General features: G+C 55.7%; 1 long non-coding RNA gene across 1 annotated transcript; it reads left to right on the forward strand.

Annotated features, from left to right (window-relative positions):
* Positions 1-2,043: 2,043 nt before the first annotated feature.
* On the forward strand, positions 2,044-6,503 carry LOC145718195 (uncharacterized). The gene is made up of 3 exons (XR_014141640.1): positions 2,044-2,157; positions 2,548-2,586; positions 3,436-6,503. It is a non-coding gene; the product is annotated as an uncharacterized LOC145718195 (long non-coding RNA).
* Positions 6,504-6,509: the final 6 nt, after the last annotated feature.

Below are 6,509 nucleotides of genomic sequence, written 5' to 3' on the forward strand. Positions count from 1 at the left end.
CCCTCGAGGCGGGACAAGTGCAGGACAGTGGAGCTTGGGTCCAAATCCTTCATCTGCCACTTACTAGTGATGTGACATTGGCAGGTTACTGAGCTTTTCTGTGCCTCAGTTTCCCCAAGCAAAGGATGGAGGGAGGGGAATAGTTCCTACCTTGCGTGGTTGGTTGTGTGAAGATTAGATGAGCTTAGTTGTCAGAGACTTTAGAACTGTTAACCTAAATGTTGGTTAGGTTAAATAACAGGAATAAAACAATAGTGTAGTTAATGGTGCTCCCCAGGGCACATTTGACAATATCTGGACACAGTTCTGGTTTTCATGGTTGTGGGAGGAGAGTGTGCTGCTGACATCTGATGGGTAGAGCTCAGGAATGCTGCTAAACATCTGACAAAGTACGGAGCAGCCCCCCACAGCACAGGATTATCTGGCAGGAAATGTCAATAGGCTGAGGCTGAGAAACTCTAGTCAGATGATAGAAACGCAGAGAGAGCCAGTTCACGGGCTTCCTTTCACTCAGCCCCCGGCTGTGGCAAGGACAGGCTCACCCCTCTGAGCCTCAGTCTCCCCATCTGTAAAACCCCGAAGTGCCCAGGCTCTTTGGTCTAATATAAATACCCTGATTTTTAAAAAATAAGGCTTAATTAAATATTGAAGGAATGAATGAAAGAATCTGTAAGCAAGCGCGGCTCCTACTTGGTATTAAATAAATACCAAAGCAAATAAGGTTCTGAGTAGCAGGAGGTTTCGAGAGGGTCTGCCACTAGCTGAAGGTCACCCGGGGCAGAAGGGGACCTTGAACGGGCCTGGGGACCCCCTCCCATGCTTCCTGATCTCCACCCCTGTCCCTGCACAGTAGTGAACCCCGGCCACCTCCTGCTGCCAGCCTCATGGAGGCCGTGCTGGGGACTCGCAGGACCGGGGTCAGTTTGCAGACCTCTGGGAACCTGTTGTGAGCTGCTTGGCTCCTTTTGGGGAGAGACAGGGCCAAGCAGAGGGGGGTCCCCTGGGAGGGCCTGACGTCCAGTCTTCTGTAGTCTCTGATGCCCCGACCGTTGGTCATGTCACACCTGGGCGCCCGGAGCCCTGAGTGGGGATTGGCAGGCCCGACTGAGAGTGACTCACCATGCTGGCTGGAACCCCTTGATCTGAAGGGGCCAGCAGCCTCCGGCTGGAGTGTGCTGACCCGTAGACTCCCCCAGGGCAGAGGAAAGCCAGAAAGCCGAGCAGCCCCTCTGCCAGTGGTGTGCTGGCCATGTTCCCGGCCCAGCTCTCCCGCACACGCTTGCACGTGCGCACACGCTCGTTTACGGATATAAATAACGATACATTGGAATTCTCTATTCTAAGTCCCATATTGCCAGTTGATTCTCGCCAAGCGCTCCGATTGGTGTTTGTCTAACCTCTGTATTTGTGGATGACTGGAAGTTGCAGATGACCAACAAGGTGTAGTTCCGACGTGACTGATGATTGATATTTCGTCAGGGACATAAGCAACTTCTTTGCTGAATCACATACTAGTTCTCAAGTGCTGGACCAGAACCGGCTCCGGTGTTTGTACCCGTCCTAATGTAATGGCTACAGACGCAGCGTGTCTTCAGATTTCATCTGTGTTTCTTAACATTTTCTGCATTAGTTGAAGCCAGGCCCTGATTTTATAGCAGCCGCTGCTCTCCGTGCTCTGAGTGCCCGGCCCCGGCTGAGCCCCGGCCCACAGTGCGCTGTGCCTAGCAGGGAGGAAGCGCCGGGCAGGCGCCGTGGACATAAGTCACCCGATGAGAGCCGATAGTAGTCAAGTGCAGTGAAATAATTGGGGAGCGAGGACTTTTGAGTATTTATTATCTTTGATGAATAGGATTTATTGAGTTGGAAGCTTCTGTAGTTTATTTTTTAAAAAAAATGCCTGGGTTTACCAGCCAGCTGACATTTCTAAAAATTTCTCAAGGTTTAAGAGTTGGCTCTGACAAATTGCTGCAGGTCAGCTGGAGCGCCCCGGGGCGGGAGGAGGTCCCCCCCACAGCACCACCCCAGCCCTAGTGACTCTGCAGCCCCGCCCACTCTTCATGGACACTTCTCTCTTTCCTAGATGCCAAAAGCAGAAACTCCCCGAGGTCAAACCTGAAATTCCGCTTCGACAAGCTCAGCCATGGCAGCTCTAGTGCGGTAAGGATTAGGGGCATGAGGGCATGGCCTCCCGCATCCTACCCCAGCCCCCTCCCAAAGCCAGCTGTCCTTCCTGGGGGCCGGAGGAAGGGGGTGCCTCACACAGCCCACTGGGAGAAGGAGAGCTCTGGCCAGATCTGGGGGTGATGCTGCAGTCCCCGCATGGAGCAGGCATTGGCCTGGGGCTGCCAGCCGCCTCGGCCACACCCCCTGTGTTAGTCACACCCTGGGACACACACAGCTGTGAGCTGGGAACTCTCGGCTCCTGGAGCCCCGTGTCCCTTCCCTAGCTCCCCAGAGAGCTGAGAGCTGAGCGCACAGGGGCCGCAGTCAGCGGGGATTATGTTGTCTGGTTACTTATAACTCTTGTGTGGGTTTTTCTTGAAACAGGGTCACTAATGTGAAAGAGGAGTCCTTCGCTTGTCAAAGGTGGGTCACGTGTTTGTCTTGTGGCCACGAGGGAAGGTGTGTCCACTTTAAAATCAGGGTCCTCATGTCCTGAGACTGGCCAGAGGGATCCTGAGCTGGGGAGGGCTGCTCACCTCTTCCCTGAAGCCTCTTGTGATGAGGCCCGGGTCTGGATGGAAGAAGAACCGCAGGTGGCCTCGGGTGCGGACAGGAAGGGCTGCCCGATACGACTGGGCCAGACTCACTGAGTTGGTCTCCCTGCCCTGGGAGGAGCCTGGTTCCAGCAGGCAGAGGGGTAGTAGCCCAGAGCTGGCCTTCCTCCCTTAGACAGGGGATCCTTCAGTTTGTCCCCTTGCCTCCCTGTTCTTGGAAGCCTTTCCCTCCTTGTGTCTTCGGCCGGGGCTCTGGGCTGAAATGTGTCCTCTCTGCATGTTCAGAGATGCCCCAGCCTCCTCAACATTCTCAGCTGAGGGAGTGTGTGGTTTTCAGCAGAGCAGGGCCTGGGTCCGGTTTGCCACCACCAAGACCTGACCTCCTGCTGGTGAAGTTCCTAAAGAGCCATTTGAGTTTCCAGCCCTCTCCCTGCCATGCGGCTTGGCGGCGGCCGGTGAGAACCAAGCGGGGGCCAGAGTTCCGCCCACTTTATATAAACCTGTGAAAAAGCAGAAGAGACCATGGCAATTCTGACACTCACCTTCACCCCACTCTGTTCACCACGTCAGCGTTTATGCCCAACTGCTCACACTGCCTAATGTCTGGCACCCTTGTCTTTGGCCCTCGCGTCCCAAGCCCATTCAGTGGGCTGTCGCCATGGGCACACGTTCTCCTTATGCAGTGTTTGGTCATCCTCTCCCTCCTTTTCTCCTCCAGGGAAGCCCCGATTCTGTCTCGGAGAAGGCTCCTATTCCGGCAGTTTGGGGGTGCCATCCACTACTCTGACCGTCACAGCCCTGCTGCCCCACCGGCCACCTGCCCACCAGACCAGCTGTCTGTCCCCGTGTCCTGCCTGTCCCCTTGCCAAGGCACGCTTCAAGCACTCTCCTCTGGACGAGGCCTCATTCCTCCAGGCTCCCCCTGCTCCCGACCGCCCCTGTGATATGTGTCTGGCTCACCCGTCACCTTGCGTTGTGCACAGAGGAAAGAGTTGGGCAAGGGGTATCTGGGTCCTGGGGACTGGGTCAGAGACTGGAGAGGCAGAGTGCGGTGAGGGGGGGTGCGGGGGCTGCCAGCACTGTGTCCTGCACGTGACAGGCACAGCAAACCTAGTGAGTGGTGGCGGAGGGACCACTTTTCCAGGCACCAAGATCTGTAGCCGTCCTCCACGATAGGAGGCTGGAAATCAGCGGCGTTGCTCCCACAGCTGTGTGCTTCTGCGCCAGGAGCTGCTCTCTGGCCCATCTGCCGCCTTCGGGCCCAGCGCTGCCTCGTCCCTGAGCCCAGTGTACCCCGGGTGCCGGCAGCGGAGGCGAGACAGAGCTGTGCGTGTGTGGAGGGGCCCCCACGCCATTGCTGTGGGAGAAGCCCCGGCCAGTCTCTCCCCTCAGAGCAGACGTGTTCCCCAAAGAGGGGTGGGCGGCCCGGAGCAGGAAGGAAGTCAGGAAGAGCAAGCTGGCGAGCTGTGCTGTGGGGCCTTGGCTGAGGAGAACGGTGGGGCCGCAGGCTGGGCTGGGATCAGGTCCCCGCTGGAGGTGGAGGCTCGTGGAAGAGTTGCTTCAGCCCACCACTTAGGTCAGAGCCGGGGAGGTGGGGGGTGACCTGTCCGCCTCGGTTGACGTGTGGACGTGGAAGGTAGGCATGAGGAAGGAGCGACGTCCTTCTGCGATTTCTGCTCCTGGCATCTGTGTGTGTGTGTGGGGGGGCGGGTAGCCATGTCCCCCTTTGGCCTTGTTGGCTGCTGTGCCCTTTGGCCTTGTTGGCGCTTGGTTCCCCGATCCCCTTCACCTACGGGTCCGTAGGCAGTGGTCACGTTGGCGGGATTTTTACAACCTGGGCCCCAGCTGGCTGCAGTTCAGAGGCTGCCTGCCCCCTGCCCCCTTGGCCAGAGCCAGCTCACTGTCAGGAGCAGGCCCCCTCTCCCTGCGTCTCGCCCATCCCCGTCTGCAGAGCCCTGGGGGTGCGAGTGGGGCCCTGTAACACCAGATAGCCCCGGTGCCTCAGGCTGGGCTCCTTCTTCCATGAGCCGATGACAAGGATTTCTACCAAATGTTTTATTTGCATTGGGATCCGGGCCTGTTCCGAAGTCAAAGCAATCGCGTCAACGTTCTACTTGTCTGTGACTGATGTGACTGTTTCCCCGCTGCTTTTGCCATTAGGGCAAAACCTTGATCCTTCGTCTCTCACCCATGTGGATGTTGTGGGACCCTATTTGTGGGCTGGGTGGACCTCTCCCCTCACTATTTGGGAAACGTGTTTACTTAAAATACTAGTCCGGTAAAATTTCTTGCAGTGAGAAGGTCAACAAGCGTCTGTTTAGCTTCTATTAAAAATCACTGTAGCAGCACCCACTGCTGGAACGAGGTCTGCGGATTCTGGCAGCGTTCTGTTGGCTGGCTTTTGGGAGGAACTTGAAAGGTCAAACTGCATTAAAAAACAAAAACAAAAACACACAACTCTTCCAGGTTCTGGCTTGCTTCTCGGGTAGCTGGTATTTATAGCTGCTTGGTGGTTGTGCTGTGCTGCGTTGTGGTCCGGGGGTCCTCTGGAGTTTCCAACTTGTCCCCACCCTGTCCTTCCTGGGAGCCTCATACGTGCTCTCCTCCACTGTTCCGGCTGCTCCTTCTGCAGCCTCCACCTCCTGAGAGGGCTCAGCCCCTGCCTCTGAGCCAGTGGCCAGGATGGCTGCGTGTGTCCAGGGACACTGGGAGGCACAGGCCTGTTCCCTACAAAACAGACCTGAGAAGTGGTCTCCACCTTCTGTTTGCTACTGGGGGTACGCTGGGCAGGGTCTGAAATGTCCCTCTCTCTGGGTCCTGTCTTACCTTCTCTAGAAAGCCCAGCCCATCTATGGCTTCTAGAGTATACATGACCAGCCCGTGAGGTCCTAGGGCTGAGGGGGACGAGGAGGACAGGGAGTGGACAGTCTCATCTCACCCCTCTGGACCATGGGGCAGGCAGCTTGGGTTCCTGAAGGCTGCTTTCCCCATATTCTCTTGCATCTGCTCTGGCCCAAAGTTTCCTTTTATTGCTGCGCCCAGTCTTGGGGCTCAAATATTTGCTCAAGTCTCCTTGGTCCCTGTGACCAGACTCATCCTGACGGTGCTCATGCTGGGATTTGAAACACTCTGCTTGTGATCTGGACACGTCTCTGCCTCTGGGAAGTGCCTGACTCGTGGAAGAAACTATACTGGTCGGGCTCTGCAGGGCACCCATATGCTCAGTTGATGCTTAACAACAGATGCAGAATGAGCTTGAGACAGAAGATCTGAGCTAGAGTTTCTAATTAATGGAAAATGATGAGTGAAAAATATTCTGTGGTTCAGCCTTGTTGGCCTCATCTCAATGTCCAAGCCTTCTGGGCCCCTTTTGATATCTAATCCATCCATATCGTCATCCAGCTGAGAAACCTCAGCCCCAGTGAGGGGAAATGACTCACTGGAGGTCGCACAACCAACAAGTGGCAAAGCTGGGATTGGAACCCACAACCCAGGGCCCGTTCTTCGGTGCCACCTACACGGTCAGTTGAATGGGTGGCTACATTTGCTGGGGCCCTGAGTTTCGGAGGAGTCAGTTAGCTAGTGCCTGGGCCCTGGTTGGGAGGTGTCTGCGGTCAGGGTGGGACTTCAGTCTCTTCTTTTCTTTTTCTTTTAATTTTTTTATTGTTATGTTAATCCCCATACATTACATCATTAGTTTTAGATGTAGTGTTCCATGATTCATTGTTTGTGCATAACATCCAGTGCTCCATGCAGAACGTGCCCTCCTCAATACCCATCACCAGGCTAACC

This window comes from Leptonychotes weddellii, unplaced genomic scaffold (assembly GCF_054177405.1).
Source record: "Leptonychotes weddellii isolate Sample4059 unplaced genomic scaffold, ASM5417740v2 HiC_scaffold_11967, whole genome shotgun sequence".
Lineage (NCBI taxonomy): Eukaryota > Metazoa > Chordata > Mammalia > Carnivora > Phocidae > Leptonychotes > Leptonychotes weddellii.